Source organism: Elaeis guineensis, chromosome 12 (genome assembly GCF_000442705.2).
Source record: "Elaeis guineensis isolate ETL-2024a chromosome 12, EG11, whole genome shotgun sequence".
Taxonomy (NCBI): Eukaryota; Viridiplantae; Streptophyta; class Magnoliopsida; order Arecales; family Arecaceae; genus Elaeis; species Elaeis guineensis.
In genome coordinates, this window is record NC_026004.2 from 39,371,031 (window position 1) to 39,398,035 (window position 27,005).

Here is a 27,005-nt window from a genome sequence, read left to right on the forward strand (position 1 = left end):
TGCTAGCACACGATTGAGCCTAACTTTCTCTTCGTATAATCTTTTCTATCTCTACTGAGTCAAATATAATTTGACTCATCCAGAGAACCTTAGAAAGATTTTTCTTAGTCTAAATGAAGCTTGTCCAGCTTAGAAAAGGCTTGTCTTAATTCATGAGATAAATTTAAGACAACACCTGCTAATTTCTAGCACCTGCCAATTTCATTTTAGGACATCTGTCAAAAATTGACATATGGGTCTTAAACTGAAGAGGGCTCATTGGAGAATTTTTATGGAGTGTCTACAAGCCAAGCCACATCAAATTGGGTGCCATAATCAGATTATGGTGTGAGCCCAATTGGATTAAAGTGGGCGCCCCAAGTGGATAAGGATTGGAGAGTCTTGATCAATTTAAACTCTTGGGTGCCACCTTTATTTGTGCTTATCCAATGTTGGCGCCATATTTTGGAGATAAGGTGGGGTTCTTATCTGATATGATCAAATGATATCACTCTACTAATCAAATTTTTTTCAAAATTTATTGGAATTTTTTGATTGGTTAAATGATGTGGCACTGCACAGCATACAGGGTCTATATAAACCGTGCTGCGCCTAGGGTTTCTAGGTAGAAGTTATTTTATGCACAAAACCCAATAGCTACCACCCCCTTCCCTCTTCTCCATATCCTTCTTGCTCTCCTTCCTCCCCTATTCACATCCAAAGAGTTGGACATCCATCTGGCAAAGATCCAAGGCATGGTGATGTCTGGAACAGAAGGCTACAGGACTTCTTCGACAGGCTGCTGCTCCAACTTCAGGAAGACTTTTGAAGATCTTCCTAATCAGATTTAGATCTGATTTTTGAAGCATAGATTTGTGAGAATAAGTTGTTCTAGATCCTACCTAAGTGGATATTAGTAGAGGCCAGATGCTTGCGTGGCTACATCAGAACCTCGGGCTGTGTAGAGATCATCTATAGGGTAATCAGATTACCCTTGAGGTATTACTTGTTTCCTCAACCCTTTTAGATTTATTTTAGATTTAATATTAGATATGAAGATTAGATCTAGATACTTAGATCTGAAATATATGTAGGATAATTTTTTTTAAATTATTTCACCCCAGATTTGATGAAATCTGAAAGATCCTACGAGGAAAAGCGGTTTTCCTCCTTCAACTGGTATCAGAGCCAGGTTGTTGGCTCTATTTCAGATCTATTTTAGATATAATTTTAATTTTAATTTATTTGATATTAAAATATTTTAGATATCACATTATATATGATAGGATCTAAAATCAAAATATTTAAAATTAAATCTAAAAAGATCTAACATGCATAAGATGCATGACTAGACTAGGATTAGTTGAATCCATGAATGGTCTTAAGTTTTATATTTTAATGAGATTAAAATATGAATTAAATCTAATTTATTTTATATTTTTTTGATATTATAAGTATTATAATTAGATCAAAAAATAAAAAATAAAATTTTAATTTTTCTACAAAATTGATTTGCAGCATGCCTAGACTAGTTGTAGAATTATTCTAGTAACTTGTCTAGAATAGATTTAATTTCGAATAGTTTAATTTAAATCTTATTTTTTAGATATTACATGTGATGTATCAGATCTAAAAGCATATTAATTAGATTTATTTTTGATACATGAGATGTATGCAAAGCATGTGTTAGATAGATCTTAAATTGTATATGTGATATGTTAATTTAGATCTAACTAGTTTTGTAGTTAAATTTATATTTTTGATTAAGATATTTCTCATGGCCGTCTGGTTATAAGAATAAAGTAGGGTTTTAAGATCCTCTCTTTCTATTCAATGGGGTGTTCATATGACGTGTAGGGGTACCGCGCGTTCATCCTTAATCAGAAATCAAAACTTACTTTTCTGCAAAATCCTAGATCCTGAAACCCTAAGATTTATTTTACATATTTTGTTTATAAATCTAAACTTAATTAATAAATTAAGCTTATGAAATTAAGTTAGATCTAAAATTGAGAATTTCAGATCTAAGATATTTTCATAAAATTGGGTTCGGGCTTAGGTAGCTCAATAAGATCTAGCGGTTGATCAAACCGAATCAACAGTTGGTTAGGTGGGATCATAAAAGCGAATAATTGACCAGTCTAATAAAATTAAGTTTGGATCAAGGTCGAATCACATTTAGATGTGACTCGATCAAGTTAAGACCTAATTTGGCTCAGTGGTTAGAGCCTGGATTGTAGGCTAACCCAATTAGTTCTGGTTCGATAATTTGGTGTCTAAGGTAAGTTGGGCAGATGCAACCGACTGATTTTTAATTGGAAGCTACTCGACTCGAATGCGTTCTTATCGAGTTAATGGCATATCCCTTCCACCGATCTCACTAATCTGGCCATATGTGTCGACTCCGTTCTGATTAGAGGTGGCTATCAATTCGAGTTAACTCATGCCACTAGGTTAGTCATAATTGTTATGACTATGTCAAGTCAAGTTTAATGAGACCTAAATCAAATCTCTCTAAGAAAATATTAAGTCTAGGTCTTCCACCATTGTGGATGTGCGGGCTCTTCCCGAGGTTGATTGTTCTCGGCTGGTTACAGTAACTCAGTTGCACCAGAAAGATGCAACCATATCCATTAGGCATTGGATGCTACAGATTAGAGGATGGGTTGGGTCAATATTTCGGATACGGTGAGGGACCCAATCAGGAATCTAATTCATGCAAATGGTGGGTTTGACTTAACTAAGGATTGGAGCAATATCCCAGACACGGTGAGCTTCATGAATTAGAGATCAAATTTTGGATGCATCAAGATTAGAGAATCATTGGACAAGAGTTGTCCACTCATCGGTTGATCCATCACCAATAACTGTTAGGTGAGGTGGTGAGCCAGTCGGTGAGACCGCACCACCCACTAAAAATCATTGATCACGGAGATTTTCACATCTCTACCAAGGGAGTGTAGGGAATTGAGAAAATAATGGGAGCCTAATTTATTTAAAAATAAAAACTCTAAACAAATTGGTTGAGTCTGATTACAAAATCTAACTAGAAACTTTTGACCCTCTACAGGAAACATGTCTGCCTCAAACCCCCTGACCAAAATTCTAGACACCCATAGACTGACTGGACCCAATTTCAAGGACTGGTTGAGGAACTACAAAATTATTCTGGGTTCTAAAAAATTGACTCATGTCTTGGATCAGGACCCACCTGCCATACCAGCACGTCCGACTGCTGAACAGAAAGCATCTCTGGAAAGGTGGACGGATGATGATAACAAAGCAAGGTACTACATATTGGGTGCAATGTCTGATGACTTGCAATGCCAACATGAGATCATTTTGACTATCCTCCAAATGTTGGCTCACCAACAAAAGTTGTTTGGTGAACAGAGTCGCGCGGCCAAGTATCAAGTCTGTCAAAGACTTTTTAAGGTCAAGATGCACGACGGGCAGTCAGTCCAAAATCATTGTTTGATAATGATCAAAGATCTTGAGGAGCTAGAGAAGCTCGATATCATCTTAGACAAGGATTTTTAGATTGATGTGATCCTTCAGTCCTTGTCTGATGTATATGGTCAGTTCATCATGAACTTTCATATACATAAGATGTAGTGTACCTTGGCCGAGTTAATGAACATGCTGGTTATGGCTGAGCTTTCTATCAAGGGTTCAAAAGGCTCAGCTCTTACTGTGGAGCAGACTTCTTTCAAGAGAAAGTCTTTTGGAAAGAAAAAAAAGTCTGTGAAGAAGCAGAAGGTGGATGGCAAGAAGAAGAAGATAGAATCGAAGAAGGATGCTGATAAGGGAAAATATTTCCACTGCCAATCAGACGGTCATTGAAAGTGAAACTGTCCTCAGTACCTGGCCATCCTGAAGAACAAGAAGGATGGTCCTTCTGGAGGTATACTCATTTTAGAATCTAATCTTACAATTTCTTCTGCATCCAGTTGGGTGCTTGACTCTGGTTCTAGTGCTCATTTGTGCACTTCTATGCAGAGTCTTGAGGAGAGCAGGAGGCTGAAGAATGGAGAGATGATCATACGCATTGGGAATGGAGCAAGAGTTGCTGCTGTGGCTGTGGGAACCTACCCTCTGCGATAATCATTAGGATTAGATTTATTTCTTAGAGATTGTTATTATGTGCCTGCAGCAAACAGGAATTTGATTTTTGTTTCATGTTTAGCACAAGAAAGCTATGTGATTAGCTTTCATAAGGACCATTGTAATATTTTTTATAAAAATAATAAAGTTGCAGATGGTTTTCTTATTAACGATCTCTATCAGCTACATATTGATGTATCTGTATTTAATATTGAGCAAAATATGAATGCCATAGAAATTAAAAGGCCTAGAGATAGTCTAAATGATAAGTATCTGTGGCACATAAGGCTAGGTCATATAGCGGAAGACAGGGTTAACAAATTGGAGAAATCTGGGCTATTGACTCTATTGACTTTCGAGTCATATCTAGTTTGTGAATCATGCCTTCAAAGCAAAATGATCAAGCTTCCTTTTGTGGGACATGGGGAAAGGGCCACAGACCTACTTGCCCCAGTACATACGGATGTGTGCGGCCCATTTGATGTGCCAGCTAGAGGCAACTACGTCTACTTCATTACCTTTACCGATGATATATCTAGGTACGGATATATGTTTCTAATAAAACACAAGTCTGAAGCCTTTGAAAGATTCAAAGAATTTAGATATGAGGTAGAAAACAAATAAAAAAGTCCATTAAGGTTCTTCGATCAGATCGAGGAGGTGAATACCTTAGTCAGAAGTTCCTAGACTATCTTAAGGATAATGGCATAGTCTCTCAATGGACTCCACCTGGAATGCTTCAACTCAACGGAGTTTCAGAATAGAGAAATCAGACCCTATTAGATATGGTTCATTCTATGATGAGCTTCACGGATCTCCCTAAATTTTTTTGGGGATATTGTCTCATGACAGTAATTTATGTATTGAATAGGGTTTCTTCTAAAACCGTTCCTACCACACCGTATGAGATATGGCATGATAAGAAGCCAAGTCTGAATCATCTCAGAATTTGGGGTTGTCTGGCTCATGTCAAGAGACAGCAGACAGACAAGTTAGAGTTTAGGTCTTTTAGAACTCGATTCATAGGATATCCTAAAGAGTCATTAGGATAATATTTCTATATTCTGGAAGACCACAATATGATTGTGAGTCAAAATGCTATTTTTCTTGAAAAATAGTTTATTCAAGATGGTGGCATCGAAAAAATAATTAAGCTCAAGGAGAATGTCTCTCAAGAGCAACGAGCTAAAGAACCTGAGGAACCTAATCAATCAGAACTAATCCTAACACAACCTCTTCCACCTTGTAGATCGACTAGGATTTCCCATCCTCCTGAAAGGTACTTAGATACCATACTAGAAGATGTAGAGGAAATGTTCCTCACGGGAAATGGGGTTCATGGTGATGATCCTAAGACCTATGATGAGGCGATATCAGATATCGACTCTGAGAAATGGTTAGAGGCAATGAGATCAGAAATTGACTCGATGCACTCAAATCAAGTCTGGACCTTGATAGATCCATCTGAAGGTATTGTACCTATTGGGTGTAAATGGATCTTCAAGAGAAAGATAGGTGCAGATGGAAATATGGAGACATTCAAGACTAGGCTCGTAGTGAAAGGTTATAGTCAGCGCGAAGGCATTGACTATCAGGATACTTTTTCGCCCGTAGCCATGCTAAAATTCATCCGCACATTACTTGCTGTTGCAGCCTATTTTGATTATAAAATATGGCAGATGGATGTGAAAACGGTATTCTTAAATGGACATCTTGAGGAAGATATCTATATGGAACAGCCGCTTGGTTTCACATCTAGTGATGATGATCACAAGATCTGCAAGCTGCAAAGGTCCATTTATGGACTTAAGGAAGCATCTTGGAGTTGGAATACTCATTTCAATGATGCCATCAAAACATTTGGTTTCATCAAGAACGAGGAGGAACCATGTGTATTCAAAAAGATCAGTGGGAGCGCAGTTGTCTTTCTCGTATTGTACGTAGATGACATCCTCCTAATTGGGAATGACATTTCCATGTTGATCTCAGTCAAAGTATGGTTGTCTAAGGAGTTCTCTATGAAAGATCTAGGAGAGGCATCTTTTATACTGGGTATTAAGGTCTATAGAGATAGACCAAACAGGATGCTCAGACTTTCACAGAAGATGTACATAAAGGAGGTTCTAAAAAGGTTTAGCATGGAAAACTCCAAAAGTGGTTTATTACCTTTTAGACATGGATCATCTCTCCAAGAAGATGTGCCCTAGCACACCTGAGAAGATTGAACGCATGAGCAAGATCCCTTATGCTTCGACAATAGGAAGTCTCATGTATGCCATGCTATGTACACGACCTGATATAGCCCATGCTATGAGTATCATAAGAAGATATCAGTCAAATCTAGATGAAGAGTACTGGAAATGTATCCTTAAGTACTTGAGAAGGACTAAGGATATGTTTCTAGTCTATGGGAATGGAGAACTCCAGAATCAGAGATATACAGACTCAGACTTTATGTCTGATATAGATGATCGAAAGTCGACATCTAAAAGTCTATTCATTTACAATGATGCTGATTCCACCATGGAGGCAGAGTATATTGCTGCATCGAAAGTTACGAAGGAGGCATTCTGGTACAAGAAGTTTGCCGCAGAGCTTGAAGTGGTGTCATCGGATGTCACCTCTTTACTGCGACAATAATGATGCCATAGCCCTAGCTAAAGAGCCAAGGTCTCACCAAAAGTCCAAGCACATCGAGCGGCGATTCCATCTGATCTGTGATTACCTCGAAAAGGGTTATGTCGAGATCAAGAGAGTCAACTCTACAGATAATGTGGCAGATCCGCTAACTAAGCCATTGGGCCAACAGAAGATCAAAACCCACCTTGAGAAGATGAGACTTAGATATGTAGCCAATTGGCATTAGGTCAAGTGGGAGTTTGTTAGATGTGTGCCCTAGATGCCAGATCGGCTGACACATTCCTGTGCAGATCTAAGGGCGAATTTATAATTTTAACTATAAATGAATAAAAGGGTTATTCTTCTATCACATTATGTACATTGTGTCTGTGATACATCCTTTGAGTTAGTAGGAATGTAAATTCATATTTTCAAGAGTTAAAAATTTAAGGCATGAATTTACATAACTAACTCATAAACAGCTCCTGACCATAGGATCATCACGAGGATGGTGATCGATCTGGAAGGTTAGTGTACGATCGCTTTCTTAAGGTAGATGTGTCTTGAGTCTACGGTGTGGAGACATCAGAGAGAGAGTACAGGTATTCATTGAGAATGAGAGTACAGAGCGTGACCATATCAAGCAGTCATAAGAAAGTCTACCTTCTCGTCAATGACTAGCTCGATGCTGCAGTTGTGTGTCTAATTCTTTGACCTGAGGTGCATCGATAGTTCACCTTGAGTGTGTTATAGTTTGACTACACCATAACTTGATCTCTTAGCCATTCGAAACCCTGAGGTGTATGTTGGCTGTAGCATATTCATTGTAGGATCTAGGTCGCACCAAGATGGGATCTATCAACCTCGGTTGATGAGAGGAGTAGTTCTATGATAATTGAAAGATCGAGTCCTTAAGCCCATGGCCATGACAGAGTAAAATAATGAAAAAGGCTTTTCCATTAAGGTTTCATACCAGACTCAGATCGATTGATTAACTCATATGACTGATGTTGGATTTGACGAGTTCACCTTAATCCTAATTTAGTCGGGACTCATGATAGAGGAACTCAATCACACAGGTAACTGCACCAAGAGGTTCATCTTCAATTTTGATGGGTTACCACCACATACTGCTAGGTGTCACTGGTGGATTTTGAGAGCAATTAGAATGATATTGATGATCGATCATTCTAATTCTTTGAATCAGAAGAGTTCTGATCTATCAAAAAGAGTTTCAATGCTGTCGATGATAAGATCATGACATGTCTCATTACCATATAGAATTGAGCCTAACTGGATCATACAAACAAGGGTTAGGATCTGGATGTCATCAATTGGGCTAACCCAATTGATTTCGATTAGATCCAATTAGGTTCAAGGAAATCATGCTAGCACATGATTGAGCATAACTTTCTCCTTATGTAATCTTTTCTATCTCTACTGAGCCAAATATGATTTGACTCATCCAAAGAATCTTAGAAAGGTTTTTCTCAATCTAAATGAAGCTTGTCCAGCTCAAAAAAGGCTTGTCTTAATTCATGAGATGAATTTAAGACAACACCTGTTAATTCCTAGCACCTGGCAATTTCATTTTAGGACATCTGTCAAAAGTTGACATATGGGTCTTAAACTGAACAGGGCTCATTGGAGGATTTTTGTGGAGTGTCCACATATAAAAACCCAATTAAATTGGGTGCCATAATCAGATTATGGCATGAGCCTAATTGGATTAAAGTGGGCGCCCCAAATGGATAAGAACCAAAGAGTCCTGATAAACATGGACTCTTTGGCGCCACCTTGATTGAGCTTATCCAATGTTGGTGCCAACTTAAGAGACAGGGTGGGATTCTTATCTGATGTGATCAGATGATATCATTCCACCAATCAAAATTTTTTCAGAATTTATTGGAATTTTTTGATTGGTTGAATGATGTGGCACTACGCAGCATACAGGGTCTATATAAACCCTGCTGCGCCTAGGGTTTCATAGAAGAAATTATTTTATGCATAAAACCCAATAGCTGCTACCTCCTCTCCTCTTCTCCATATCCTCCCTACTCTCCTTCCTCCCCTCTTCACATCCAAAGAGTTGGACGTCCATCTGGCAAAGATCCAAGGCATGGTGATGCCTGGAACAGAAGGCTACAGGATATTTTTGACAGGCTGCTACTCCAACTTCAGAAGGAGTTCTGAAGTACTTTCAAATCAGATAAAGATCTAATTTTTGGAGCATAGATTCATGAAGAGAAGATATTCTAGATCCTGCCTGAGTGAATACTAGTAGAGGCCAGACACTTGCGTGGCTACATCAGAACCTCGGGCGGTGCAGAGATCATCTACAGGGTAATCAAATTACCCTTGAGGTACTTCTTCTTTCATCATAGATTTAGATTTAATTTTAGATTTTAAATATTAGATAATAAAATTAGATTTAGAGAATTAGATCTAAAATATGTAGGATAAATTTTTTTAAAATTATTCCATCTCAGATTTGATGAAATCTGAAAGATCCTACGAGAAAAAATGATTTTCCTCCTTCAGAACTGACCATATGCATCGAACAAGGACTGAAGGATCACATCAATCTGAAAATCCTTGTCTAAGATGATACCGAGCTTCTCAAGCTCCTCAAGATCCTTGATCATTGTCAAACAATGATCTTGGACTAACTGTCCATCACACATTTTAGCCTTAAAAAGTCTTTGACAGACTTGATACTTGGCTGCGCGACTTTGTTCACCAAACAACTCTTGTAGGTGAGCCAACATTTGATGGGTAGTCATAATATTCTCATGCTGGTGCTGCAGGTCATTAGACATTGCATCCAACATGTAGTACCTGGCTTTGTTATCTTCATCCGTCCACTTTTCCAGAGATGCTCTCTGTTCAGCAGTCGGACGTGCTGGCATGGCAAGTGAGTCCTGGTCTAAGACATGAGTTAGTTTCTCAAAATCCAGAACAATTTTGTAGTTCCTCAACCAATCCTTGAAATTAGATCTAGTCAATCTGTGGGTGTCTAGTATTTTGGTCAGGGGGTTGGACACGACATGTTTCCTGTAGAGAGTCAAAAGTTTCTAGTTAGATTTTGTAATCAGACTTAACCAATTTGTTTAGAGGTTTCATTTTTAAACAAATTAGGCTCTCACTATTTTCTCAAATCCCTACACTCCCTAGGTAGAGATGTGAAAATCTCCATGATTAGTGATTTCTAGTGGATGGTGCGATCTCACCAATTGGCTCATCACCTCACCTAACAGTTATTAGTGATGGGTCAACCGATGAGTGAACAACTCTTGTCCAATGATTCTCTAATCATGGTGCATCCAAAACTTGATCTCTAATTCATGAAGCTCATCGTGTCCAGAATATTGCTCCAATCCTTAGTTAAGTCAGACCCACCATTTGCATGAACTAGATTCCTGATTGAGTCCCTCACCGTATCCGAAATATTGAGCACAACCCATCCTTTAATCCATAGCATCCAATGCCTAATGGACATGGTTGTGTCTTTCCGATGCAACTGAGCCACTGTAACCAGTCGAGAACAATCAACCCCGAGAAGGGCCCACACATCCACAATGATGGAAGACCTTAGACTTAATGTTTTCTTAGAGAGATTTGATTTAGGTCTCATTAAACTTGACTTGACATAGTCATAACAATTATGACTAATCTAGTGATATGGGTTAGCTTGAATTGTTAGCCACCTCAAATCAGAACTGGATCGACACATATGGCTAGATAAGTGAGACCTGTGGGAGGGATTTGCCATTAACTTGACAAGAACGCATTCGAGTCAAGTAGCTCCCAATTAAAAACCATTCGGTCGCATCTGCCCAACTTACCTTAGACACCAAATTGTCGAACCAGAACCAATTGGGTTAGCCTACAATCCAGGCTCTAACCACTGAGCCAAATTAGATCTTAACTTGATCGAGTCACATATAAATGTGATTCGATCTTGACCTAGACTTAATCCTATTAGGCTGGTCAATTATTAGCTTTCATGATCTCACCTAACCAACTTTTGATTCGATTTGATCAACCGCTAGACCTAATTGAGCTACCCAAGCCCGAACCCAATTTTATGAAAATGACTTAGATATGAAATTCTCAATTTTAGACCTAATTAGATTTCATAAGCTTAATTCATTAATTAAGTCTTGGGTTCATAAACAAAACATATAAAATAAATTTTAGGATTTCAAGATCTAGGGTTTTGCAAAAAAAATAAATTTTAATTTCTGATTAAGGATGAACGCACAACACCTCTACACGCCATAAGAACACCCCATTGAATGAGAGGAGAGGGTCTTAAATCCTACTTTATTTTTATGACTGGACGGCCATGAGGAACATCTTAATCAGAAATATTGATTTAACTACAAAACTAGTTAGATCTAAGTTACATATCACATATATAATTTCAGATCTAACTTATACATGCTTTGCATATATCTCATGTATTAAAATCTGATCTAATTAGCATGCTTTCAAATCTGATACATCACATGTAACATCTAAAAAATAAGATTTAAATTGAACTATTCAATATAAAATCTATTCTAGACAGTTACTAGAATAATTCTACAACTAGTCTAGGCATGCAGCAGATCAATCTTATGAATTAATTAAATTTTATTTTCTACTTTTTGATCTAAATATAATATTTATAACATCAAAAAATCAAAGAATAAATTAAATCTAATTTATATTTTAATCATATTAAAACATAAAACTTCAAGACTATTCATAGTTTAAACTATTCATAGTCTAGTCATGCATCTCATACATGTTAGATCTACTTAGATTTAATTTTAAATTTTTTGATTTCAGATCTAATTATATCTGATGTTATATCTAAAATATATTAATATCAGATAAATAAAAATAAAAATTAGATCTAAATTAGATCTAAAATAGAGCCATCAACCTGGCTCTGATACCAGTTGAAGAAAAAATCGACTTTTTTCCTTGTAGGATCTTCCAGATCTAATGAGATCTGGGATGGAATATTTCAAAAAAAATTATCTTATGATATTTTAGATTTAAGATATATTAGATCTAATTCTTATTATCTAATATTTAATCTAAAATTAAATCTAAAACTTGAGGATTAGAGAAATACCTCTAGGGTAACTAGATTACCCTGTAGATGATCACAGCAATGCCCGAGGTTCAAAAATAGCCACACAGTCGTCTGGCCTCTATCGATATCTACTCAAGTATGATCTGGATCATTTTCCCCTTGCAAATCTTTGCTCCAAAAATCAAATCTAGATCTGATCTGAAAGATCTTCAAAAGATCTTCTGAAGCTGGAGCAGCAGCTTCTCGACAAATCCCTGCAGCCTTCTAATCAGGGAGCCACCACGCCTTGGAAGAGCACCAGATGGATGCCCAACTTCTTGGATGTGAAGAGGGGAGAGAGAGAACCTGAGGGAATATAGAGAAGTGGAGAGATATTAGGCTTTTGCTGGGGATTGAGTAGATCCTCTAAACCCTAGGCGCAGACAGGGTTTAAATAGACCCTGTTGTGCCATGCAATGCCACATCATTCGATCAATCAAAAAATTCTAATTAATTCTAGAAAAATTTTGATTGGTGGAGTGATGTCATTTGATCATATTAGATAAAAATCCCATCAAACCCTCCTACCGTTGGCCCCAACACTGGATAAACACAGTGAGATTGGCGCCCAACAGTTTGAGTCGATCAAGGCATAGAGTCCTCATCTCATGAGACTCTATCCTTATCCATTTGGGGTGCACACCCAATCTGATCTTGGTGCCCACTTTGAGGCCTAATTTAGCACTGGACACTCCACAAAAACTCTTCAATGACCTCTTGCCAAGTGGCCTTCAGTTCAAAATCCATAAGTCAACGTTTGATCGATATCCTAAAACGAAAATGATAGGTGACAGGAATTGACAGGTGTTGTCTTAAATTTATCTCATGAATTAAGATAAGATTTTTTTGAGCTGGATTGGCTCCAGTCAGACTGAGAGAAACCTTCTCAAGGTTCTCTGGGTGAGTCAAATCATATTTGGCTCAGTCGAGATAAAAACGATTGCACGAGGAGAAAGTTAGGCTCAATCATGTGCTAGCACGATTTTTTTGAACCTAATTGGAACTAATCCAAATCAATCAAACTGGACTAGCTCAATTGATGACATCCAGATCCTAACTCTTGTTTGTGTGATCCAGTTAGGTTTATTTTTGTATGGTAACGAGACATGTCATGATCTCATCATCGACATCATCGAAACTCCTTTCGATGGATCAGAACTCTTCTGATTCAGACAATTAGAATGATCGATCATCAAGATCATTCAAATTACTTTCAAAATCTATTAGTGACATCTAGTAGTATATGGTGGCAACCCATTAGAAATAAAAATGAACCTCTCGATGCAACTACCTATGTGATTGAGTTCCTCTATCATGAGTCTCGACTGAATTAGGGTTAAGGTAAACTCGTCAAACCCAACATCAGTCATATGAATCAATCGATTGATCCAAGTCTGATGTGAAATCTTAATAAAAAACTTTTTTTCATTATTTCACTTTGCCACAGCCATGGGCTTACGGACTCGATCTTTCGATCATCATAGGACTACTCTTCTTATCTACCAAGGTTGATAAATCCCATCTTGGTGCAATCTGATTCCTACAATGAATATGCTACAGCCAACATATACCTCAGGATTTTGAATGGCTAGGAGATCGAGTTATGATGTAATCAAACTATAACACACTCAAGGTGAACTGTCGATGCACCTCAGATCAAAGAACTAGACACACAGCTGCAGCATTGAGCTAGTCATCGATGAGAAGGTAGACTTCCTTATGACTGCTCGAGGTGGTCACGCTCAGTACTCTCATTCTCAATGAATACTTATACTCTCACTCGATGTCTCCACACCATAGACTCAAGGCTCATCTACCCTAAGGAAGCAATCGTACACCAACCTTCTGGATCGATCACCATCCTCGTGATGATCCTATGGTCAGGAGCTGTTTATGAGTTAGTTATGTAAATTTATGCCTTAAATTTCTAACTCTTGAAAATATAAATTAACATTCCTACTAACTCAAAAGATGTATCACAGACATAATGTACACAATGTAATAGTAGAATAACCCTTTTATTCATTTATAGTCAAAATTATAAATTTGCCCTTACATTTGTACAGGAATGTGTCAGCCAATCTAGCATCTAGGGCACACATCTAACAAATAGTCTTAAGAATTTTATTACAACAACGGAGTTCATTAGAAGATAAAAACTTATGATGAAAATATCAAAAATATATTTTATTTATTAATAAATTAATTACAATACAAGGTTGCTCAACCGTCAACAGGTTAACGATTGACTTTTGGGATATATTTTTCAATAACTTCTACCTCATTGCAGAACAAAAAGTGTTTGTCAGCAGGCGGATAGTCTTTTTAGAAAAAAAAATTCCTTGGTGAAGGAGCTAATGCCTGTAAAATTGAACCTAATGAAGTTCATGAGGTGGAAGGACCGACACACACAGAATTGGATTTGATTGGTGAATCGAATTCAAAGCCAGTAGAGATGCCATTAAAAAGATCCGATAGAGTACCACATCAGTCAGATAGATACTATGATTTTTTAGTCTAGGATGGTGACCCCATCAAACTTGATGAGAACGATGAGGATCCGATCACCTATATGGAGGCCATGCAAAGGTCCGACTCTCAAAAATAGCTTGAGGTAATGAAATTCGAGATAGAGTCCATAGAGATCAATAGTGTATGGACACTAGTTGATTCATTCGAAGGAATAAAACTCATAGGGTGTAAATAAATTTTTAAGAGAAAAAGAGAAATGGATGAAAAGATAGAGACCTATAAAGCCCGTCTAGTTGCCAAGGATTACCGTCAGCATTATGGTATTGACTATGATGAGATATTCTCTCTTGTGGCAATGCTCAAATCTATCAGAAATATGCTTACTATCGCTGCACACTTAGATTATGAGATCTGATAGATGGATGTCAAAACTGCTTTCTTTAATGGAGAGCGGAAAGAAGAGGTGTATATGATACAACTTGAAGCGTTCATATCCATAGATGAGTCGAAAGTATGCAAGCTGAAAAGATCTATTTATGGACTTAAGTAGGCATCCAGGAGTTAGAACATGTATTTTGATAAGGTGATCAAAATATATGGTTTCGTTAGGAATAGAGAAGGGCCTTGCATTTACAAGTGAGCTTTTGATTCTGTAATCATCTTTCTTGTACTATATGTGGATAACATACTGTTACTAAAAAATGACATCCCAATTTTGTAGAGTGTGAAGCTGTGGTTATCATCACAGTTCTCTAGGAAGGACATGGGAGAAGCATCCTATATCCTTGGGATGAAGATCTATAGGGATAGATCTAGAAGGTTGCTTAGATTGTTCCAAACCACATACATCGATACCCCGTTGAAGCGGTTCAACATGGATAATTTCAAAAAAGACTATCTTCCGATAGGCCATGGGATTAGTCTTTCCAAAAAAGATTGTTCGATAACTCCTGAGGAGAGAGAGCGTATGAGTAGCATACCAAATACTTCGATAGTGGAATCTATCATGTATGCTATGATATGTACGAGGTCGGATGTAGCCTATTCACTAAGGGTAGTGAGTAGGTACCAGTCTGATTCAGATGAGAAGCATTGAAAGATTGTAAAAGTAATTCTTAAGTATTTGAGAAATACTAAAGATCAATGGCTTATCTATAGAGACACTGACCTAAAACTTGTGGAATATACTAATTTTAATTTTCAGTCAGATTATGATGATAGCAGAAGCATGTCGGGCTACGTATTTACTCTAAATAGAGGAACTATTTGCTGGAAGAATTTCAAACAATATACTGTGGTCGATTCTGTATACGAAGTGGAATACATTACTGTATCGGATGCTGTAAAGAAGGTGGTGTGGTTACGAAAGTTCATCAGTGAGCTAGAAGTTACACCTTTCATTGATGGCCCTGTATTGCTGTACTGTGACAGCTCCAGTGCCATAGCTCAGGCAAAAAAAATCAAGTCGCACCATCACACCAAATATATTCTGCATCACTATCACCTGGTGTTAGAGATCGTGAACTGTGGTGACGTCGAACTTCAGAAGATCGATGAAAAAAGAACCTAGCCGACCCCTTCACTAAAGCTCTCAGGATCAAAGAGTTCAATGATTCCAAATGGAAGATGGATATAAGATACTGCCCCAATTGGCTTTAATCCAAGTGGGAGTTGTTGAGAATTGTGTCCTAAAATCAATCATGTGATAATTGAGTTCATCCTTGTATATGAATTATTGATTATTGAATAAAAGTTACTCTGATATTTTTCATCACAAAGTAATATCTTCCTTGAACTCTTGTGTTGTGATGAAGTCCTTAGAACTATGCTAGTGTATGATAAAGAGAAGATTTATCATATAGTTCTTAAATATGTTTGCGACCCAATGATATGTCATTATAGGATGATGATGTTTATCACGTAAAGGTTGTTGTGTGCCATATGAGTTGGTTGTCCTCTTAACCAAAGAGTGTGGTGACATTGGCATGGCATACAGATGAGATGTAGGGGTACATCATCACTGAACAAGTAACTCACCTGCTGAGCATTCTGCTGTCAAAAGCTGCTCGTGAAATACATGGATATAAGTGTCTTTCAAATCTGAGATCACCATAGTGATTTGCAAACAACTCACTGTGCTTTGGTGTCAGACTATCTGAATTTTTAATGCAGTAATAGAAGGCTACTGGGTACAGTCAAGTACTTATGAAGTCTGTGTGTGGATTAAGATGGGATTGATCCCTCCAGATTATTGAAGATGATGTATCATGATATTTCAATTTAGCAAAGTCTTGGCCAGGGTAATCCATGAGATGGATTTGAAAGGTTGAAATACAATACGGATGAAGCAATCTCGGTTGACAGTTAATCTGAGACCATCCTAGAGCATTCAGGATCAAAAGAATAAATTATGCAGTAACCATGTGTATGGATTCTAGAATATTTTTTTGTGATAATTTGATCATCTAGACATCGAATACCATTGCTAGATGGTATCTCGATTAGTGCAGGAATTGATTCCTATGCTATCGATTTAGTGTTTGAACCTATGGAGTCATACACATAAGTCAGACAAAGTAGAAAAGAATTGATCTATATTTATATGTCTAATTTGAAAGTACTTGACTTGATTGAACATATAAGCTAGCTTGATTGAGAATTAAGTTGTGGGTCAAATAGGATTGAAGAGTTGACTATGTCTAATTAGCACTACACATGAGGTTCAGGTTCAATCCCGATGATGAATAGTTTCTGATCTATGATCCATGGAGCATATAAAAGATTAAATTTAAGTGTTGATTAATTTTAAATTAGATCTAAATTAATTAATCTTAATTGGGTCTAAAATCTAAGTTAGACTTGGTACAAAAGTCCCAAAGAGTTTGAGATTGACAGTCTTTCAAAATTATTTCGAACCAGCTTTAAATTAGATTCAAATTGGATCCATTTTTGATAAGATATGAGTATTCCCACTTGCACTGAGATTCTCCTCTATTGTGGGCTAACCAAAATCTAGAGCTTTGCTCATTTGGGGCATCCCATGTGGGTGAGGGAGTGGGTGCAAATTGGTTGTCATATGTGATGGCAATTCTATCTCATATAGGAATCTTTCTTTCATGAGTATTAGTCTGATTCAAATCAAATTTGAGTTAGGACTCCTATACTTATTGGATCATAAAAATTATCTATAAATAGGGGGATCTCTATCTATAGATGAATAGCAAATAAATCAAATTGAGAGAAGAGAGAAAGAGAGAGAGAGGTCCCTTCTTCCCCCTTGCCCTCTCCTCTTGTTGCTACCCCTCTTCCCTTGGGCGTGGATCCATCTTGGGCATCCCACCTGCTGGTGTGAGGTGTCACACTAGCATATCTTCTCTCTCAATTGATTGAGTTGCAAAGACAATTGGATTAGAGTTCATCCTGCTTTCCTGCGGTATCTGACATGCATGTAAAGTAAAGGTCTATAGATCCAGGCCTCCGCAAAGGTTTATATCAAATAATTTGAGATTTGATCTCTGATTTCACTGCTAATCAGATAAAGATTTGATCTTTAATCATGTAGATGAATAAAAAAAATTTTAGAGGCAACCTGGGCCTTTCGAGGAGAAATAGTTTCTTTTCCTTCAGCACCTCACCGATGAGCCCAAGCACCCCAAGGTCATCCTATTCTTGACGTCCCTCCATGGCACTATTCATTCCATCCTCCATGGCTTCCACATTGCTGTCAACAAGTGGGATGTGTCCATGGATGCTAAGGTAGAGGGGTCAGGGGAGGGGGATCGAAATGGAGGAGCTGCGGGCGAAGGAGCTACGGACGGGTGGAGGAGATGTGGGTGGTGCCGAGCATGGTGGTTGGGCATGAAGAGGCTGAAGCACAATTGGATGCGGGCCAGTCCGATTGGGCTCAGGCCATTCTGGGGCTCAAGCTCGGGCCGGGCTCAGGCCTATATGTTTCCAAAAAAATTGGGCCTAAGCCCAGCCTGAAGCCTAAAAAATTATTTTGGGCTAGGCTTAAGTAGGGGTAGGACTTGACTCGACCTAGTCTGATCCAGCCCAGTCTAATTCCAGCCCTACTCATCGGTTGAGGGTGGCGAACAGAGCCTTGACCCTCGATCTCCATAAAGATCTGGGCTCGAGGGGTAGCCAATAGGGCATATTATTGTAGCACCAAGGTGAGCTCCTTGGTCGTGGGGTCTTCATTGGTCTGGAGGGTTCTTGCAAAGCCTAGCTTGGGTGCACGTCCTCCCTCGCATGCCTCTTCTTGCTAAAGGCCTAATCCTTCTAGCACGTAGTTTGGTCCTCTTCGATCTGTATGTACTTACGAACTCAAATTTGGAGATCGGCATAGTTCTTCAGATACATTTCATCAAGGAAGTAGATGAGGCACTTATTATGGAGGCCTCACTTTAGGGCCGACATGGTGATGACTTCATCTAGGCTGTGCATCTCTAGTATGACCACATTGAAGTGCGCCACATAGTTGCACAGAGATTCTTCCTCTTCCTAATGGAGGGAGAAGAGGCTATCCGAAGTCTTGGTTGGACTTGACTATGGTTGAAATGAGCAATAAACTGGTGCCTGAGTTAGTCAAAGGAAGAAATGGATTCCGATTGGAGCCTGAAATACCAGGTTTGCACCACCTTCTTCAAAGTGGCGGAGAAGGTGAGGCAAAGGAGGACGTTTGAAGCATCGTGAAGTATTATAAGGGCTTTCTAGCCCTCTAAGTGATCTAGAGGATCGACAGAGCCATCATACGATCCTATCGCAGGAATCTTGAACTGGCTTGGAATTGGTTCCCAAAGGATGGAGCGAGTGAAGGACGGTCGAAAATTGAAGCTGGAGGGACTGTCGTTCCCTTTGCAGCTGACCCGAACCTCTACGAGTCGATGTTCAATCTCACGGATCTTCCACTCAAGGTCTCTATCTCGATAAGATTGCCCATGATGGGAGGTACAGCCCGGGGTCGAGTCTCAGCTAGAAGAGGTGAGGGACTCCCAGTTGTTAGATGTGTGCCCTAGATGCCAGATCGACTGACACATTCCTGTACAGATCTAAGGGCAAATTTATAATTTTGACTATAAATGAATAAAAGGATTATTCTTCTATCACATTGTGTACATTGTGTCTGTGATACATCTTTTGAGTTAGTAGGAATGTAAATTCATATTTTCAAGAGTTAAAAATTTAAGGCATGAATTTACATAACTAACTCATAAACAGCTCCTGACCATAGGATCATCACGAGGATGGTGATCGATCCGGAAGGTTGGTGTACGATCACTTTCTTAGGGTAGATATGTCTTGAGTCTATGGTGTGGCGACACCAGAGCGAGAGTATAGATATTCATTGAGAATGAGAGTACTGAGCGTGACCACTTCGAGCAGTCAGAAGGAAGTCTACCTTCTCGTCAATGACTAGCTCGATGCTGCAGTTGTGTATCTAGTTCTTTGATCTGAGGTGCATCGATAGTTCACCTTGAGTGTGTTATAATTTGACTACACCATAACTCAATCTCCTAGCCATTTAGAACCCTGAGGTGTATGTTGGCTGCAGTATATTCATTGTAGGAACTAGGTCACACCAAGATGGGATCTTTCAACCTCGGTAGATGAGAGTATTGGGAATAGTGTCCCAAAGCCAATCGTCAGTCTGTTGACGGTCGTGCTCTTTGTTGTATTAGTATATAAATCATAAATAAATAAAAGTTATTTTGATATTTTTTCATCATAAATTGTCATCTTCTAATGAACTCTTATGTTGTGGTGAAGTCCTTAGGACTATTTAGACTCGACAAAGGAGGATTTGTCGTTTAGTCCTTAAATCTATTCGCGACCAAATGATATATTGTTACCAAGGACAACAATGTTTATCGAGCATAGGTCGTTGTGTGCCATATAGGTTGCTTGTCTTCTTAACCAAGGAGTGTGGAGACACTGGTATGGCATACAGGTGAGATGTAAGGGTACATCTGCACTGAACGTGATCGACTCTGGAGCTATCTCTGCTGTCAAGATTTGCTCCAATGGGATATGGATATAAATATCTCTCCTACCTGAGACCGCCATAGTGACTTGCAAGCAACTCACTGCACTTAGGCACTGGACTACCTAAATTTCTAATTCAGTGACGGAAGGCTGCTGGTTGTAGTCAAGTACTTGACTTGTCGGTGCATGTGTCAAGATGGGATTGACCTCTCCAGTTCAGGAGCTGTGTACAGTCGTGTTTCAATTTAGCAAAATCTTGGCCAGGGTAGTCCTAGTGAGGAGTCACAAGACTGATTGAATTGAGCATGACTCGGATGATCTAATCAAGGTTGATAGTTTAACCCTGAGTCATCCTAAACACAGGGGTCAAAAGGGATGAATTATACAGTAACCATATTCACGTAAGTTTTGAGTGTTGCGATTGTGACTATTCGACCTATCCGATCATTGGGTACCATTGCTAGATGGTCACTTCGATTAGTACAGGAATTGGTTCCTGTGCTACCGGCTTAGGTTCGAACCTGTGGAGTCACACACATTAGAGGTTCCTATCTGATCTGATGGCTGATGAAGAGTTCTAATATTTGTAGACTATGAGTCCTACGTATCTGAGACTCTATGATCGAGAATCAGGATTCTCTGATCACAAGTCCCGCACATTTTGGGTACCAGGGTCAAGAGTCCCACTGGTTTGGGACTCTTCGATCAAGGTTTCATATTGATGAACTTTGATACCCGATTGCCCATCGAATTTGGACTCAATATTTATGAGAAGTTTAATTAATGATTTGATCACTAATTAACTCAATTTGATTGAGTAATTATTTTTGGATCAAGTCCAATTGAATTGGATTCAGTTGGGTTTGACCTGATTAGGTTAAGAGTTGACCTAATCGTCGAGATGGTTTGATCCCTGATTTGATCAGGGGTTGGGCTTAGTCAATTTTTGATTTGATTAAGATTTTATTGAGCCTAATTAAGCCTAATTAAGTTGGATTTAAATTAGTCTAATTGGGCCTAACTTATTTTGTTCAATTAGGTTGGTTTAAATAATGAAACCACCTTGACCCAAACTCCCTGCGCCACCTCACATCCACTGCGCCCATTTGAATTCACGAGAAGGAATATCTCATGAATTTTTTCTCATGCAAAGCCCTCCCCATGCACACATTTGTGCACCATATGGATGGATAAAGCTGATTAGTTAACCATTCAAATTCAAAGCGTGTTTGAATTTGAATGGATAACTTATCTCTTGTGCCTTCATGCTTATCCATCTAGTGCGCCACATAACATACACGAGAAAAGGTTTCTCGTGAAACCGTTTCACGCACAAAGAGCCTCACATCTTCTCTTCTCATGCCCAAGTGGATAGGGATGAGTTGGTTTTCATTTGAATTCAAATTTGATTTTAATTGAAATGTGTAACCACTTGTCTTTATCTTCTCAAGCGGATAAGACACGTTCGATGTTGTTTTAAAAAGAGGAGAAGGATGGGGCGTGCGTAGAAAATTTTTGGAGAGAAAGTTTGGGGCGTGAGGAACCTTTCTGTGTGAGGTGAAGGTCCAAAACCTTCCGAGAGAAAAAGAAAGAAAAGAAAGAAAAAAAAGGTGCAGAGTTTTTCTTAGTGTACCCTAGGGTTTCAGCCTAGGGTTCGGGAAGTGAGAAGGTGAGCTATGAGTGTCGTGCGCCCACCAAATTTTAAGAAGATCTTCAACATCCTCTCAAGCATGTCTGCTGATAATTCAGAGCATCCAAAGAATCAGCATACATCGATCAAAAGAGTTCAATCAGTATCGACCGTCGAAAGGGCTCTACAACGAGCTAGCACCCGTGAGGAGCTGATTAGACCGGAAGCCTCGTGTGGATGATCCGCAGAGGCCTAACATGCTGTGTCGCTGCATCACGATGATCAGACTCTCCCGACGGTGATCAGATTGTGGTGATCTACTATCCGCACAAAGGTATTATATTCTGAACACATTACAGTAAAGTGTTTACTGTTCAAATTCGAATTTTAAATTTAAATGCATGCATGCGGTATATCATATTTAGATCTTAGTGTAGGATAAATATATATTAATTAATTAGATTAATTAATATTTTTCACTATAAAATCATAATTTTGAAAAAGTTTTAAAATTACCATTTTACCCCTGCACTGAATTTCACTTCAAATGGTATCAGAGCAGGTTCTAAGATATGATATATGAATTTACATGCATAGATTAAGTTGTAATCTAAAAGTTTAAATTTAAAATTTGAAATTTAAAATTTAAAATTTGAATTTTGAAAGTTGTTCGAAATTCAAAATTCAAAAGTTTGAAATTTAAAATTTGAATTTTGAAATTTAAAATTTGAAATTCAAAATTCAAAAATTTGAAATTCAAAATTTAAAATTTTAAATTTGGTTGAAATTTCAAATTTGAAATTTAAAATTTAAAATTCAAAATTTAAAATTTAAAAATTTAAAATTTGAAATTTGTTTGAAATTTGAAATTCAAAAATTTAAAACTTAAAATTTGAAATTTGAAATTTAAATTTTGAAATTGGTATATTTAGATATACATGATCCAAGTAGCAAGTAATCAAATTGGGTTGGTTGCCATGACCGTCCGGTCATAGGAGAAAAGTATGGTTTAAAGGCCCTCTCTTCCCATTCGATGGGGTCTCCTATGGCGGTAGGGGTGCTGCTGTAATTATATCCCATGCAGATGAAGCAGCGAAAGGACTTAATTGTAAAGGTTCAATTGTAAAATTTATCATGAATGTGTTAGATTATATCTAAAGGAATATTCATGATTTATTTTGATTGAGTTATTTTCTGTTATGTAATTAGTAATAGGATTGCTATTTATGAAATGTGCTGATCTATTTATGAAATGAGTCAACATGTTTGGTGAACAGAAAATAAAACCTTTCAAATTTAAAAATTATTTTCGAAAAGCCAAACCCTGACCCATCAGTCCAAATACTTAATTAAAAGAATTAAGTGTTGTCAAGTTGGTCTAGAATTATGAATTAAGACCTAAGACAATTACATAAACTTGTGGGTCAATGGATTAGATGGATTAGGTCCATAATTGGGTTAGACCTAAGGTTAGCTTAAAGAAATGGACTAAATTAGAGTAATTGGTCAAATCTAATCAAAAGTTAAATTAGATTAGGTCAAGGACACTCTAGACTCAACTCCAATAGTTGTAGTTGAATGGGTCCATGTCTTTAACTAGACCAAGATAGACTTAATTCATGGTTACACGGTGGAACCCTATTTACTAAGTTGATCAAATTAAAACTAATGAACCGGTTGGTGTCTAAGGTAAGTTCGGCAGTTTGACCAGTGGTTCTTAAGTGGGAGCTACTCGCATTAATTCGATCTCTGTCGAGTTAATGGCATATCCCCACCACTGATCTCACTTACCTGGCCAACCTGGTGAGTTAGGTTTTGATTAGATCACTTGGTGATTAGGGCTCACCCATATCATTAGGTAAATCAGTGTGACTGATTTAGGTGCTCCTAATACCGACTTTAACTAAATCTTTTTTAATCTGACTTGGTGAAGTCAGTGGGAGGATTGAAATTGGCTGGTTAATTTCTTCTCTTCTATTCTTTAAGAAATCCTCAAAAATTATTAGGTCCCTAAAATGATTAAGTTATAGTGATAACTAAGTCATAGCCTCCCATTAAGTGAGTGATAATGAGTCCATTAGTTTAATAATCATTGGAGGCCCAAAGGTTTGGTGCTTATTGACTAATGGAATTATCATTCATAGTATGATAATTTGGTTTGAGTCTTTTTGATGGTGCAGGTTGGCTGGCCAAAGTCGGGCCTGATCATTTATTGGTCCGATTCACCAAATCAAGTCATGTTAATGGTTGGACCTAACCAGATCTTTTCAGTGGAGGTCAAAGCCTACTGATTAGGTTCTAGGGCAAAATTGATTACTAGAAGTTGTTTAGAGAAACAACTGGTTATGAACCTACCCGTAGATGCACATGGGTTGACCAACCAAAGTTGGGCTCGTGTGTAGTCTGTGTGGATTCTAGTACCCACCAAGGAATTAAAGTAATTCTTCGAATTGGAGCTTGAGGCTATCAGTTCGTAAAAATATTAGGAGAAACTTTAGACTAAAGTCCAAGTCTTTAGTATTAATAATTTATGTACTAATAGAGGTCTGATTTTTCTTTATGCAGTTATGGCCACTACCCTATCACTCCGATCATTATTAGATAATGACAAGCTCATGGGACCAAATTGTGATAGCTGGTATCAAAAATTAAAAATCATCCTTGAGCATGAGCGGATCCTTTATGTAGTAACAGATCCTGCACCCGAGGAGCCAGCCCGAACGCGAGAGGGATGGTCTGAGACACTTATCAGAAGTGGCTCAACGATCGCACCATACGTTCGGTGCATAATGCTGGCGGCAATGAATGATGAGTTTAGCCACAGGTTTGAGAACGTCTAGCCGCAGGAGATGCTTCAAATGTTGAGCGACTCATTTGGCACGCCTAACGATGTTGAAAGGCACAAAACTAGTTGTGCCATTTTCAATGCTCGAATAAGGGATGGGGCCTCAATCACCGATCATGTACTGTACATGATCGAAATGATTGAGCGCCTAAGTAAACTGGGCTTTCTCCTGCACGAGCAGCTCGGTAAGGATGCGATCCTTAATTCATTGCCCAAGTCCTTCCTCCCCTTCCTTACTCATTTTTGAACGACAAAGCCAGCAGTAAACTACCACTGCTTGTTGGGGTTGTTGCAGAACTTTAAGAAGGACCACCAGCTCCATAAGGAATCGGTGAATGTTGTGGGAGGATCTTCTTCTGGTCGTCGACCCTTTAAGAAAGGGAAGAAGAACAAGAAGAAGAAGAAGAACAAGAAGGTACAGCCGCATGCTGGGATGTCTGCACAGGGTCAGACCAAGAAGCGCAAGCCCGACCAGAGCCAGGAGGAGTGCTTCTTTTGCAAGAGCAGGGGCACTGGAAGAGGAACTGTCTTCTATACATTGCCTCCCTGGACCCAAACAGGTCGAAGAAGAAGCAAGGTAATTATATGATAACACCTTGTAACTTTTTCATTTGTGATACTACTGTCTGGGTATTGGATACCAGAAGCCCTTATCATATTTGCAATTCGATGCAGGGTCTGCAGGTCAGTAGGAGATTTGATGATGGCGAGAGATTCCTGAACGTTGGAGATGGAAGCAAAGTTTTAGTTCTAGCTTTAGGAATCATGAACCTTGTAATCAATTCTCATAATATAATTCTGAGTGAATGTCACTATTGTCCAAGTTTTTTATTAAATATTATTTCTGTAGGCCTTTTGGCCATGTACGGTTATCAATTTTTAATAAAAAAAATATTTGCAATATCATTTTGAATGGTGTTATAATATTTGTTGGACAACTAAATAATGGAATTTACTTACTGTCACAGCCTGTTAATGTGGTTCAAATCTCCGGTAAATGCCCTAAAATAGAAAATATGTCAGAAGTCTACCTTTGGCACTGTAGGCTAGGTCATATCAATAAGAACAGGATAAACAGATTGGCTCAAGAAGGAATTTTTGAAGTTGGTGATTGTGAATCACTTCCAACCTGTGAGTCCTGTCTTCTTGGGAAGATGACCAAATCACCTTTTACTGGAAAAGGTAAGAGAGCTAGTGAACTCTTGGGTCTGGTACATTCTGATGTATGTAGACCCATGAGCTCAAGTGCAAGAGGTGAATATTTCTACTTCATAACCTTCACAGACGACCTATCGAGGTATGGGTATGTCTATTTAATAAAGCATAAGTCAGAGTCGTTTGAAATATTCAAACTATTTCGAAATGAGGTAGAAAGACAAACTGAAAAGTATATTAAAACTCTTCGATCTGATCGAGGAGGTGAATACCTTTCCAATGAGTTTCTGACATATCTTGAAGAGAATGGGATTCTCTCTCAGTGGACTCCTCCTGGAACATCACAGCATAATGGTGTGTCTTAAAGGAGGAATCGGACCTTGTTGGACATGGTCTGATCCATGATGGAGTTTGCTGGTCTGCTAATCTTTCTCTGGGGATATGTGCTCGAATCGGCTTGTTACCTTCTAAATAGGGTTCTTAGTAAGTCTGTAACCAAAACACCATATGAGTTATGGATAGAACGTAAGCTAGTACTCTCGCACCTTAGGGTTTGGGGGTGTCCGACTTATGTAAAATATTTAATTACGGACAAGCTTGGACCTAGGTCTGACAAGTGTAATTTCATAGGGTACCCAAAAGAGACCAAAAGGTATTATTTCTACCTAGCTGATGAGCAAAAGGTGTTTGTCAGCCTTAAGGCAATCTTTTTAGAAAAGGAATTCCTTGGTGAAGGGATAGTTGCCTCTAAGATCGAACATGAGAAAGTTTGGCAGGTGGAAAAACTGACACAAATAGCTGAACCTGAACCGGATTTGGTTAGATCAGATCTGGAGCCCATTGTTCCTGCACCCTTAAGGCGATCTGGTAGAGTACCACGTCAACCGGACAGATACTATGGTTTCTTGATCCGGGATGGAGATCCTATCGAACTTGATGAAAATGATGAGGATCCGATCACCTACATGGATGCAATGCAGAGACCTGACTCTGAGAAATGGCTTGAGGCCATGAAATCCGAAATGGAGTCCATGAAGGTCAACGATGTGTGGACATTGGTTGATCCACCCGAAGGAGTAAAACCCATA